Source organism: Nuphar pumila, chromosome 5 (genome assembly GCF_984573655.1).
Source record: "Nuphar pumila chromosome 5, dmNupPumi1.hap1.1, whole genome shotgun sequence".
Taxonomy (NCBI): Eukaryota; Viridiplantae; Streptophyta; class Magnoliopsida; order Nymphaeales; family Nymphaeaceae; genus Nuphar; species Nuphar pumila.
Window position 1 is genome coordinate 129,005,924 of NC_143253.1, and position 14,375 is coordinate 129,020,298.

Here is a 14,375-nt window from a genome sequence, read left to right on the forward strand (position 1 = left end):
AAATTATCCAATTCTCACTGAAAGCCACTAATGAAAATTAGGTTAATCAAATAGCACAAACAACAACAAATAAAGCACCGAAGACAGTCACATAGCCTGGCTTATCAGAAACCTATTTACACTCCAATATGATCCGGATAACTCTGGATGGAAAATCATTTTCAGACAAAGCAAGAAAGAGCTAACAACAGAAAATCGATTCAAACAAGACATAAGCCTAAGAACACTCACATGAAACCTTCAAATCTTTATATTGATAGTGTAGACCTTTGCTGCAAAAACACAGTTTGTTCTAGGATAAGCCATATATATCTAATCTATGCTCTAGTGTCATACATACTTTTAGGTTGGTCAAGAACATGCCAAATAAAACCATAAAGGATAAGCTCAACATTGGCTCAGATACAATTCAGCTAAACAATCAGGATCCCTGACCTGCAGTGCACCAAACATATAGAACATCAACAAAGTAGATAACATTCTGTTGGTTTACTTTTGACAAATCATGTTTCGATCTATTAACTGAGAATTTTGAACAAGATATGTGGTGATCTATTTTGATGCTTTTGCAAGTCTGCACTCGGCATGATCCTCAAGTTATGCAATATCTTCTCAGAGGAAGAATACTGCAGAACTAGTTCATCAATGCCTGGATCATTCAGGATAATATGATTCTAAGGTTCCAAATCTTGTAATGTTGCATCACCATCAAGCCACTGAATCAACTGACGCATGCTCGGTCTTGACTCGGGTACAGCCTGTGAGCAGAGCACACCAAGCTTCAACACTAGTTCTGCTTCCTCCTTCACATAGTTCATCCCAAGCCTCTTGTCCATAGCAGTCGGTATTTCCCCTTCCTTCCACAGTAAGTGCACCAATTCCATCAGGACAACCTCTACATTAGGCCTTCCAGCTTCAATGGGTCTCCTCCCACAGGCCACCTCAAGAAGCAGTGCACCATATGAATATACATCTGAGCTCGTTGTGGCCTTATAGGTGCGTGAAAGCTCAGGCGCCATGTAGCCCAGAGTGCCAACAATATGAGTTGTCTTAGGATTGGTGCCATGCTCATAGAGTCTTGCAAGCCCAAAATCGCTCAGCCTCCCATTCAGATCAGCATCCAACAAAACATTGCTTGCTTTTACATCTCTGTGAACAACAACCTGCTCCCACTCTTCATGCAGATACAGCAGACCAGAAGCAATTCCCTTGAGAATCTTGAACCTTTCTTCCCAACTGAGGATTCTCTTCTCCTCCTCAAAAAGAAAACTATCAAGACTCCCATTTGGCATGAAATCATAGACCAAAAGAAGGTCGTCTCCTCTCCTACACCAACCTTGCAATTGAACCAGGTTCCTTTGCCTCAACCTCCCCAAGCTTGATACCTCTGGCTACAAACTCCCTCATCCCCTATTTTGCATCATGCGATACTTTCTTGACTGCAACCTGCATGCCATTCCTGGGCAACACACCTTTGTAAACCTTTGCCCAAAAGCTCTTTCTCCTTGAAACCGTTGGTTGCTTTATAGATTTCCTTATACGGCAACCGGTGAGGATAGTCCAGCTCCCATTCTTCTACTGTACTAAATGTCATCTTCCTCCTCCTGTACACCACATAAGAAACGCATCATTAAAAGCTGCAGTGCTAGTGTAGAAGTGTAAGGAAAAAGCCTAAAAGATTTGGATTTCCCAGGGATAGAGGGAAGGTGTTTGAGGTCCAGTTCCAGAGCTTCTCCATTGATCATGAAGCTCCATGCCAAGATGTAGTGCTCACTTGCAAGCTTCTGTATACTGGAGGAGAATCCAACATACATGTATTCATAAAAAACAGGGGATAGATTTACACCATATGATATCAGTGAGCGGTTGGGCTTGAGTGGATGTGTCAACGGAGCTATGGTTACGTTGAGAAGCTTGTTGTTCCCATCATAGTCTATCCATGCCTGGATCGATGTCCTGCTGTCTAACACAACTGTTTCATTCTTGCCATCGTCTGTGTAGTAAGCAGTAGTTTCTGATGTACTGGACATCACACTGTTGATGTCAACACCAAGATGGTTTCCATCTCTATCTTGCAGAGGTGGGGCCTGAACCTTGTCGAATTCGACTGCAAATATACGGTTGAATGATTTTTCATTGCTCGAGACATTGACAAGGCCGAGGTAGTGGCCTCTGGCAGTGTTGGAGAGGTTGGTGGATGGAGCGACGACAAAGGCAAGGCCGTGACCACCAGAATCCTGGGATTCGGAAACGATCACAAAGACGAAATGGGTACTGAAAGATTGAGTTGTGTTAGCAGCAGAAGAATTCTTGAATTGTAGAGCAACCGGGTAGAACGCATGGCCCGTGTTGCCCATGTTTGAGGTATGGGAGCTGTTAGTTAGACATAGAGCCCCTGTTTTGGTTATCACTGAAGAGTCTGATAGGCTCAAATTGGTTTGATGAAAGCCATTGAAGACGAAGCTGCTGTGAATTGCAATTGCAGGTTTGCAGAAATGAGCAAGAAGAAGAATGAGGAGAAGAAAGCACCTTGGTAGCTCAAGAATCAGGTTGGAGTTTGCCATCATAGAAAGGAGCTCAATTTTACACCAGTGTTTTCTTTGGACTCAAAACTCTTTGCTTCTATGGAAGCTCTGTTAAGGTTAGGTAAAGAAGGCATTAAGGAATGTGATTGGCGAGTTCATTATCAGCCTGTGCAGAACTTTGCCGCAATGAAAGTGGGCCATCTTCTTGGTTCTCACGTGGTTTGAATTTGGTTTCCTGTGAAAGAACGCTAATGATATTGAAAATTTGCTAGGAATCAATTGTTGGATCATGTATCTTCGATGAAATTTGTGATTTTTGAATTCTTGAATATTTATGAAGATTATGAACCGTATATTGATTTGAAAGCCTTAAAAAATCTCATTTATGCATCATAATCGGATGATTCAAAAAACCAAACATGTAGATAACGTCCGATTAGATTTAAGAGAAAAAAACAAAAAAATCATAAAAATCATAATATTTATGAAGATTATGAACCGTATATTGATTTGAAAGCCTTAAAAAATCTCATTTATGCATCATAATCGGATGATTCAAAAAACCAAACATGTAGATCACATCCTGTTAGATTTAAGAGAAAAAAACAAAAAATTCTTGAAAATCATAGTTCACACATAGTTCTCATATTTTCAGTTCTCATAGTATATATATATAGTAGGTTGTATCATCAGACAGTTTGGTGTATCATCAGACAGACAAACTGTCTGATGATAAGTCATGCAAAACGTCAGCATTTTTTTGTGTTTTTACACTTTTAACGACGGTCTTGACAGATGTTAAAGACCTGAGTGGAAGTCAGGTCTTTAGCGGTGGTTCAAAACCGCCACTAAAAGTCAAAATTAAAAAAAAAAGGATAAACGGTGCAAGGCCACGCGTCTGATGCCTGGGGCATCCGACGATACTTGACCATCTCACTTAACTGGAAATCATTGGTGCGAGCAGGAACGGACTCAATCCAACATCACGAATGCATTTGGCATGGTCTATTTGATATAAAAGTTGCAACTTGGATTTTATCTTTTTATTTTTTTATATAGATATATAACCTCTTCTCCACAAAATTTTCAAAGAATGAGGTTGTTGATTTTTTTAAGTTATCGAAATCTTAAACGTATACTCAAATCCATCTAACCATACCCAAATCCCTCGATTTCCTATCTCTCATCTTTGCAAGCCTATAAATATCCTTTTCGCCTTCTTTGGTATCCAACTTGTCATAAACCTCCTTATATACCTTAGCCCTCGCGTTTCGAACTACTTTTTTAGCTTCCTTCTTTGCTATCATATATTTCTCCAAATTCTCATTATCACGGCTCTTAGATTTCTATAACATTCTCTTTTAACCTTAATAACTAATTTGATATCCTCGTTCCACCATGATGTATCCTTACCTAGTGGTGCACCGCCTTTAGACTCACCCAATACCTCCTTAGCCACATTTCTCATGCCACCCGCTATCTTATTCCACATTGATTCTGAATCCTCCTCGAGACACCAATCAGCTTCCTTAACTACCTGCTCTACAAACATTCCTTGTTTAGCTCCTTTCAGTGCCCACCACTTAATTCTAGGATTTATCCTATGTCTATCCCTTTTGCGGCATTGTCTAATTCTAAGATCTAAAATTAAGACTCTATGTTGTGTAGCTACACTTTCTCCCGGTATAACCTTACAATCGATGCAACAACCCCTATCTCTCTTTCTAAGTAGGAAAAAATCTATCTAACTCGTATTAACACTATTTTTAAATGTTACTAGGTGAGACTCTCGTGTTTGCTAAGATCATATCATAGGACAAACCAAAATCTAAAATCCTTTCTCCATATTTCTTTCTCCTATACCATAGCCTCCATGGAGACATGTTCATGTGGAAGACCCAAAATGAATTTCTTTGTTGGTTCATATCGTCGACTCCAATTGTTTTGGGATGAAGGCGTAGTTGTTGTTGTTGTATCGAAATCTTAAATGTCATGATCTCACAATCCAAAACCTGCTTCTTACTAATCATTGAACCTTGTAGATCACATCTGTAAGGTCTGATCTGCAAAAAACCTTTAAAATATGTAAAAAAAAATGACATTTTCTACTTAATGTGACAATTGCGACCTGATATAATATATACATATATATAATCATTTTGACTGTTGATGCTCTTTTATTCGTTTGGTGATTGCTCTTTATTACATTATTACGAAGAAATGGCCGTAGTAATTTTAAAAAGTTGAAATTTTATAAACTGTGCAAGTACTTTATACATTTTTAAATTAAAAAAAATCCCCTATAGACATTAGCCATTTGACGAGGCTTCTAAAATGGCTTCCATTGGCTGTTGGTGACATGGAATGCTGCTCTATTGGTGACTTTATGTGTCATCTCCAGCAAATGTTTGGTGACTGATTACACAAGTGGCGTATAAACAATGAGCTGCTGACTTGATGGTTACAAGCACCATTGTAATTTTTTGTATATCGCACTTTCCTAATTTGGATTTCCTTTTGCGTTCACATGATGCTAGGAATAAATATTTTCTTAAGGTTATGAAAAAATATCACTTAAGGGGCATTTGTTATACTCCCACTCAAGAAAAAACATTTTCCCTTGAAAGAGATACCCATGAGAGAAAGTGCTTCCCTATGGGTGGGGGAGGTGTTAACCCATTTTAATAGGAAAGATATTTTGTTTGGCAATATTATATGAGCCCCACCACATATTTCTCACTTATATATTCACACCATTTATGGAAAAGGCTATCTTTCATAAGAAAGAGGATGTCTTTCACACAAAAGGGCATGCAACAAACGCCCTCTTAAGTCAGATTAATGTTGCATTACTATTTGAATCGAGTGGGAGAGCTGGATGGTTAGGTTTGCATTGTCATAACTAAAGGGTCTGGGATTCCAATCCTATGGAGTTTATCCCCAAGTCTGCCGATTAAAAAAATTAGTCACTTTTTTTTCTTATGATCTTATACAAAAGACAGAGTAGATTGATATAGCATTGGAATCATCTGAACTGATGGACATAACTCTTGGGGCGTGTTTGATAGCGTGTTTCATGCATCGCGAAGGATGCGGTGGATGCATCAAACAGTGGATGTGGCCCATGGAATGGTGTTTCATCATCCCCACCCCCCGTTTTGCTGGGAACAGAGATGGGGATTACACTAAAAACTAAAACAAAAATTATTGGGCATGGAGTAATACCCCCAACGCTAGGGATGGGAGTGGACCGGGGCGGGGGACATGGTCTCCACCCCCGCCCCATCTCAAAAAGTTAGCCTTCATCCCCGGTCCATCCACGTGGCCGGGGGCACTTTGGACCTCCACCCCCGTCCCATCTCAAACTAATTATCCCCGTCCCCGCCCTAACCTGTCCCCATCCCCGCCCCCATCCCCGTCCCCATCCCGGCCCTGCCCCTGCACCGACGCTGCCCAGTGATTTCAGGAATGATATCAGGCCTACTGCTATTATTTTCAAGTAACAAAAACACAAAAAGTTTTAAGAGTAGCAGAAGTACAAAAAAACTATGAAAAATAAATGGTAGTAAAGAAGGGTAGGAACGAGTTGCATTTATAAAGGGTAATAGGAAAGGTCAATACATGGTTGAAAGAAGGGCAGCGTATGTGCATAGAAACAGTGACAGTGATGAAAAAAAGAAGACTGATGGCACTAAGAAAAATACTTTGGTGAAAGGAAAGACAAATTTAGAAAGGGGAATATAGGATAAGAAAAACAAGGAAATAAGAGGAAGGTTTTTACCAAACGTATTTATGCAGTCAGACCTTTGCAACCTTTACCCCACTCTGATGTCATTAGAAGGTGATGGCGCTGATGGTAGACGAGTGTGATGGAGGTGATGGGTGGTCCCGATCTATTCTTCGAGACGAGTGCGATGGAGGTGTTTGGCGCCTATGGTGGACGGAGAGAGGGCCGGTGATGATGGTCACCAACGGTGATGGAGAACCTTCATCGTCGTTGGTGGACGAATCTGGCACCGACGATGATGGTCGTCGATGGTGGAGAGAGAGAGAGAGGGCTGAGGGCTGAGGGCTGACAAACGTGGTGTTGCACGATTTAGGGTTAGTAAGTTAGTATATATTATTGTGATTTTTTTGTAATTTTATTAGTTAGGTTTAGGTATTTTAGTAATATTATTAACGGGATGGGGCGGAGCGGAAAAAAGTGTAAGTCCATCCCCGCCTCCATCCCCGCACGGGGATCGGGGATGAATTTTGACCTTCATCCCTGCCTCCATTCCCGTTTCATGCCCTTCATCCCCGGTCCATACGGGGTGAGGTGGGGTGGGGCCCCGTTTTCCCCCAGTCCACTGCCATCCCTACCCAATGCCCTTTATGTGCATCTCCCCCTCCCCTCTCAGAGAGGCTCCCCTCAAGCTAAGTGCCCCTAACGTTGATCCTCTTGCAACCTTCATAGGTCTCTCTCTCTCTCTCTCTCTCTCTCTCTCTCTCTCTCTCTCTATATATATATATATATATATATATATATATATATATATATATATATTTAGAAAGGCTAGGATGTAGGATTTGTATTTCTTGCAGATTGGTGTTTGGATTTGAGGCGTTTGGATTTGAGGCGCTCATGATTGATAGGATTTGACATGCTCTATTTATTGAATATCAATATGGATGGCTGAATTGTAGGGTTTAGATTTGAGGCTTTTGCTTGATTTGGATTTTGCTTTAATTGTAGGGTATACTTGATTTGAATGGCATGTTATATGTATTTAATCTCATTGTGGATGACTAGATTTTTAGGTTTAGGGTTTACACTTGATATTTTTGCTTGATTTAGACTTTGCTTAAATTGTAGGGTATATTTTATTTGAATGGCATGTTATATGTATTTAATCTCATTGTGGATGACTGGATTTTTACTAGGTTTAGGGTTTACACTTAATATTTTTGCTTGATTTAGATTTTGCTTCAATTTTAGGGTATATTTGGTATAAATGACATGTTAATGTGTTGAAACTCACTATGAATAGCCAAATTTTTACTATGTTTAGGGTTTACATTTGGGATTTTTTGCTTGGTTCATGTTTTTCTTCTATTCTAGGGTATACTTGATATGAATTACATGTTATATTTTTTAAATCTCGTTGTGTACTTAGAGATTACATTTGGGTCTTTTGTAGAATATCACTATAGATGGGCAGTATTTTATTGATTTTATGATTTAGATTTGGTTTTTGCTTCAATTCATGGGTTTTTATTGTTTTTGTGGTTTGGACAAGCACACACATACACATGTATGGCTTAGCCTAAATTTTAAAGACTGAAATATTATACACCAACCTTGTTTGAATTTAGACTAAAGATTTTAAGCTTATGATCATGTATTCTACACATGCATTTTCGGTCATGCTTCATTCATTATTTTACTATTTTTATTATTGTTATGATGAAATTAGACTTTTGAATGCAAATAGTGTTCAATACTAGAGATGCAATAATGGTTGAAGTACAAGAAGTACAAGTTAGGTAGGCAGATAAAATGTAATAAAGTACATCTCAGGTGAAATATCTATTTGACTGCATGTTAGAGCAGACGGGTTGAAAGACAAGGCAATGAAGGTTGTGTAAAGCCAAATGATGGAGAAGTTTGAGTCTGAATTCACATTGGACAAAATAAAAAACAAGTTGAATTGTGTGAATCCCAACTAAATAATCTCAAACCAAATATTGAATACTTCTGAGTTTGGATGGGACCCACAAAAAAGATATTTGTGGTTGACACAAATATATGGATTAAATGTGTTAGAAAAGACCCAAGAAATAATTATCAAAAACCTAAAAAGAAATGTATTATAAATATGATTTGAACATTTATGAAGAATAACTGCTGAAGGCAACTATAAGACCATATAATCAAAACAACAACCACCACCACGTCTTGTAAAAGTTATAGAGGAGATCAACTCATTATCACAAGCTCCTTGTAATGAAACACCCATGAATAGTCCACATCCTAGAATGTCATCATCCTCTATGAGGCAATCAAGTAAAGGAAAGCTCAAAAATCATAGTGATAATACAGACATTCTAGGTAACATTTTTACGTATGTGCAGATAATCAACGATGATCCCCCTACCAACTAGCATCAAAATGTAGTATTGTATTAAAAGAAGTGTTGGATAATGATCAGATTAATGGTCTTACATGCATGATTTCATTAGACCCACTGGTAGTCTCTGACAACGCAACTATATTTTGAACATAGATCTAAAGGCGAGGGTCAATAGGTTGGACTATAAATTGTTTCTCAATGTTTAGGTATGCATTTGCATAAGTCATTATATATATCATTCTTTATAATTGTGCTTGATTCATGTTTATGATATTTATTTAATGTTATCATTGTATTAAATGTTTAATATTGAAATGTCGCATGTTATGATTATGTTGATGTAGATTGTGTATGATAAATTATTGATGGATATATACATATTCTTACAACAACAACTACGCCTTCATCCCAAAACAATTGGGGTCAGCGATATGAACCAAAAAAGAAATTCATTTTGGGTCTTCCACATGAATCCTTTTCCTCCAATCATTTCTATCCAACGCCATGTCCTCGGTGAGGTTCAAAGCATTCATATCCTTTCCTATCATCTCCATCCAAGTCTTCCTAGGCCTACCCCGACCTCTTTTAACTAATATATTTTCCCATTTCTCCAACCTTCTAACTGGAGCATCATTAGGCCTTCGCCGAATATGTCCAAACCACCGTAAACGATTCTCTCGCATCTTATTTTCAATGGGTGCAACACCTACCTTCTTACGTATCTCTTCGTTCCGAATCTTATCTTTTATTGTATTTCCACACATCCATCTAAGCATCCGCATCTCAGCTACACTCATTTTTTGAATATGATGTCTCTTGGCAGCCCAACATTCCGTACCATAAAGTAAAGCGGGTCTAATAGTCGTCCTATAAAACTTTCCCTTCAACCGCAATGGCATTCTACGATCGCACAGCACTCCAGTAGCACTTTTCCATTTCATCCACCCAACCTTTATCCTATGATTTACATCTCCATCAATTTCTCCATACTTTTGAATGATGGATCCCAAATATTTGAAATAATCATTCACCGGTATATCTTGCTCACCAAGCTTCACTACACTCCCATCACTACTTCGTTGCTTACTAAACCGACATTCCATATATTCAGTCTTACTCTTACTCAACTTAAAACCTCTAGCTTCCAATGTCTGTCTCCATAATTCTAACTTAGCATTAACCCCGGCTCTAGACTCATCAATCAAAACAATATCATCAGCAAACAACATACACCACGGTACATTTTCTTGAATTGATCTCGTAAGCTCATCCATCACTATCGCAAATAGGAAAGGGCTTAAAGCAGATCCTTGATGTAACCCAACCGTTATCGGAAAATTGGTTGTCACCCCTCCACAAGTGCGGACATTGGTTACTACTCCTTCATACATATCTTTAATTATACTAATGTACTTGAGAGAAACACCTTTCTTCATCATTGTCCACCAGAGAACGTCCCTAGGTACTCTATCGTATGCCTTCTCTAAATCAATAAAAACCATATGCAAATCTTTGTTCCTCTCTCTATATCTTTCAATAAGTTGTCTAAGAAGATGTATAGCTTCCATAGTTGATCTTCCAGGCATAAAACCAAATTGATTCTCCGATATCATGACAACCTTCCTCAACCTAGACTCAATCACCCTCTCCCAAAGTTTCATAGTATGACTCATGAGTTTTATACCACGATAGTTTGTGCAATCTTGTATATCACCCTTATTCTTATATAAAGGCACCAAAGTACTCTTCCTCCACTCATTAGGCATCTTATTTGTTCGCCAAATCAAGTTAAAAAGATTTGTCAACCATTCTAAACCTTTCTCTCCCAAGCATTTCCAAGCCTCGATAGGTATACCATCTGGGCCAACTGCCCTTCTTGATTTCATTTTCTTCAAAGCCTCTGCAATTTCTTTCTTTTGAATCTTGCGCATGAAGTCACGATTTATCTCATGAAAAGGAATGGAGAAGTCTCCAAGATCTTGAGCATGACTATCATTAAATAGCTTATCAAAATAATCTTTCCATCTCTCCTTAATCTCCTCATCTTTGACTAAAACCCTTTGCGTTTCATCTTTGATACATCTAACCATACCCAAATCCTTCGATTTCCTATCTCTCATCTTTGCAAGCCTATAAATATCCTTCTCGCCTTCTTTGGTATCCAACTTGTCATAAACCTCCTTATATACCTTAGCCCTCGCGTTTCGAACAACTTTTTTAGCTTCCTTCTTTGCTATCATATACTTCTCCAAATTCTCATTATCACGACTCTTACTTAGATTTCTATAACACTCTCTTTTAACCTTAATAGCTAATTTGACATCCTCGTTCCACCATGATGTATCATTACCTAGTGGTGCACCGCCTTTAGACTCACCCAATACCTCCTTAGCTACTTTTCTCATACCACCCGCTATCTTATTCCACATTGATTCTGAATCCTCCTCGAGACACCAATCAACTTCCTTAACTACCTGCTCTACAAACATTCCTTGTTTAGCTCCTTTCAGTGCCCACCACTTAATTCTAGGATCTATCCTATGTCTATCCCTTTTGCGGCATTGTCTAATTCTAAGATCTAAAATTAAGACTCTATGTTGTGTAGCTACACTTTCTCCTGGTATAACCTTACAATCGATGCAACAACCCCTATCTCTCTTTCTAAGTAGGAAAAAATCTATCTGACTCGTATTAACCCCACTTTTAAATGTTACTAGGTGAGACTCCCTCTTCCTAAACCAAGTGTTTGCTAAGATCATATCATAGGACAAACAAAAATCTAAAATCCTTTCTCCACTTTCATTTCTTTCTCCTATACCATAGCCTCCATGGATATTCTCAAATCCATCCCTACTAATGCCTACATGTCCATTAAGGTCACCGCCGATGAAAAGCTTTTCTCCATAAGATGTCTCTTGTACTATTCCATCTAAATCTTCCCAAAATTGATGCTTAATGGAATCATCTAAACCTACTTGAGGTGCATAAACACTAATAATATTAATAATATCCGTACCTAATACTAATTTAATAAGTAAAATTCTATCACCCTTCCTACGGACCTCAACTACATTATCTATAAACTGACGACTCATAACAATCCCTACTCCATTCCTATTCCTATTTATTCCTGTATACCAAATCTTATATCCCCAAGGTTCTATCACTTTAGCTTTCTCACCTACCCATTTGGTCTCTTGAAGACATAAAATATCAATCTTTCTCCTACACATAACATCTACTAACTCTACCAACTTACCAGTTAAAGACCCTATGTTCCAAGTGGCTAACCTAATTTTATGGTCTTGGACTAACTTCTTTACCCCCACCCGTCCAACAAAGCGAGGGAACCCTTGCCTATTTGACACCACACCCGGGCGCCGGTGTGACGCGTCGCTTCTGGGCGACGACCTAGCAACCCTTGCACATTTATCACTGCCTCCGGGCCTAGAGAGTACAGCGCGTCGCTCAGTAGGGAACGCCCCAACAAAATTCTCATATTGGTTCATTTTCATAGGATATGACAAAGTTTTTATGCTGGCTGTCACAGGCCTACCGCAACCCTCCTCCTTTATCCGGGCTTGGGATATATACATATTCTTATAGCTTAATATTTAAATTTTAGTTGTGGATGTAATTCATGTTTATGGTGATTATTTAATGTTATCATTGTGTTAAATGTTTAATATTCAAAGGTTGCATGTTATAAACATATTTATTGTGGATTTGTATGTTAATGTTTATTGATATGTACATATTCTTATAGCTTGATATATATGTTTTAGTTCTTGTGCATATTATTTATGTTTATTTCATGATTGTATTTGTGTATAGAGAAATATAATGACTCTTTAAAAAAACTTATTTGCTTACTCACTATGATGGTGATGATGTCACTTTGAAAATCACAAATAGAAAAATTGTTCATGATTTCATACATAGGGGTCATTGTTTTTATCTCTTACACATACATATCATTATGAGAGACTCTTAGCATTAGTGGATTATTGCAAGATGCCCGTGGTGTAAGGGTTGAAGAACAAATTGCAATTTTTTTATTAACATTATGTCATTGAGCGAAATAGAGCAACTGAGGAGGTATTCCAACACTCATGATAAACAATTAACAAGTATTTTAATTTTTTGTTAAACACAATACTTAGCAATGGGCACTGATTCATATGCCAATGCAGTAGTGACACCTATGCAAAAATTAGGAAAGAGTCAAGATTCTATCCATATTTGAAGGAAATATTTCATCTTCAATACTTGTATTAGGATTTACATATTGGACATACATACAACCACAAGGGGGATTGGCGTAGTGGGTGGGGCCTTGGCTGTTAGAAGGTTTGATTCTCATGGGTGTCGCCCCTCTGCACAAGCCAATGCATAGCAGAGGTCCCGAGGATAGGGGTCCTAGCCTCAGAGTTTTAAGTTGTCAATACGATGATCGTAGGTATGGCAGGCAGAGCCAACACGACGAGGTATTCTTGTCGGGTGTTGTAACTTATATATATATATATATATATATATATATATATATATATATATATATATATATATATATATATATATATATATATTGTTTATGATAGAATTGTTCAGGGGTTATAGATAAAACACATTCTTATACACAAATTAAGGGGAGAACAAATGATGTTTCCAAATAAAAAACGGTGGTTGTCACAAAATATTCTTTTTGTGGTGGGGTTTGACATAAAATTTCACTACGTGCTTGTTGGTTGGGAAGGAAGCGCAACCAAGCAAAAGTGTTGTACAATGCATTTTATAATCCAAACCAGCCTTTATTGATACCCGAAGGTAAGTAATTATATATTGTGTATATAATTTATAATGATTAATAATTTTTGTCAAGCTAAACCAATTGTATGTATATAGGCAAATATTATCTTGCAGATGTTGGATATCCAAAAGTTGTTGAGTTTATAACTCTACACAAAGGGTATCATTATCACTTGTTATAATTTAATGCACTCAATAAAAAATCAATCGCAAACCACGAGTTATACAGCCACAGATACTCCTCATTATGAACATCAGTATAACATAATTTTTATTTGATAAAAACTCGATTTCTAGTTTTAAAGTACCAAGTACAATATTCAGTTCTCATTGAGAGATAAAATTATTCATATAACATACACATATACATAATTTTATAATAGAAAAGAACCCAATCTCCAAACAATTCACAATTAAAAATGATAATTATATCGTATGAACAAGTTTGTTTTTTAACGAATGAAATGAATGTATATAAGTAGTTTGTTTTCTAATGAATGAATAAACATGTTCATTTTAGAATGAATGAATGCATAAATGTATATATAAACAGGTTTATTTTGAATGAATGTATAGGCATATTTTTTAATAAAATGAATGAATATATGAGCAAATTCATTTTAAATGAATGAATATACGAGCATATTCATTTTAAATGAATCTCTATGAGCATGCTCATTTTTTAATAAATGGATGTGCAAGCAAAGTTTATTTTTTAATAAATTAATTATTTGTATGAGCATCTTCATTTTTTAATGAATGAATAATGAATGTATGAGCAATTTTATTTTTTAATGAATGAAAGTTTATGAATTCATATTTTTTTTCTTTAAATTATATAAGTTTTATATTATTTTTTATATGAATTCAATTCGAGATCCATATTCGAGGCTAAATTTTATAATTTTTTGATATAAATCCATAATTGAAT

At 37.2% G+C, this 14,375-nt stretch overlaps 1 pseudogene; it reads right to left on the reverse strand.

Moving 5' to 3' along the window:
* Positions 1-674: 674 nt before the first annotated feature.
* LOC149838672 (L-type lectin-domain containing receptor kinase SIT2 pseudogene) lies at positions 675-2,357 on the reverse strand (annotated as a pseudogene).
* Positions 2,358-14,375: the final 12,018 nt, after the last annotated feature.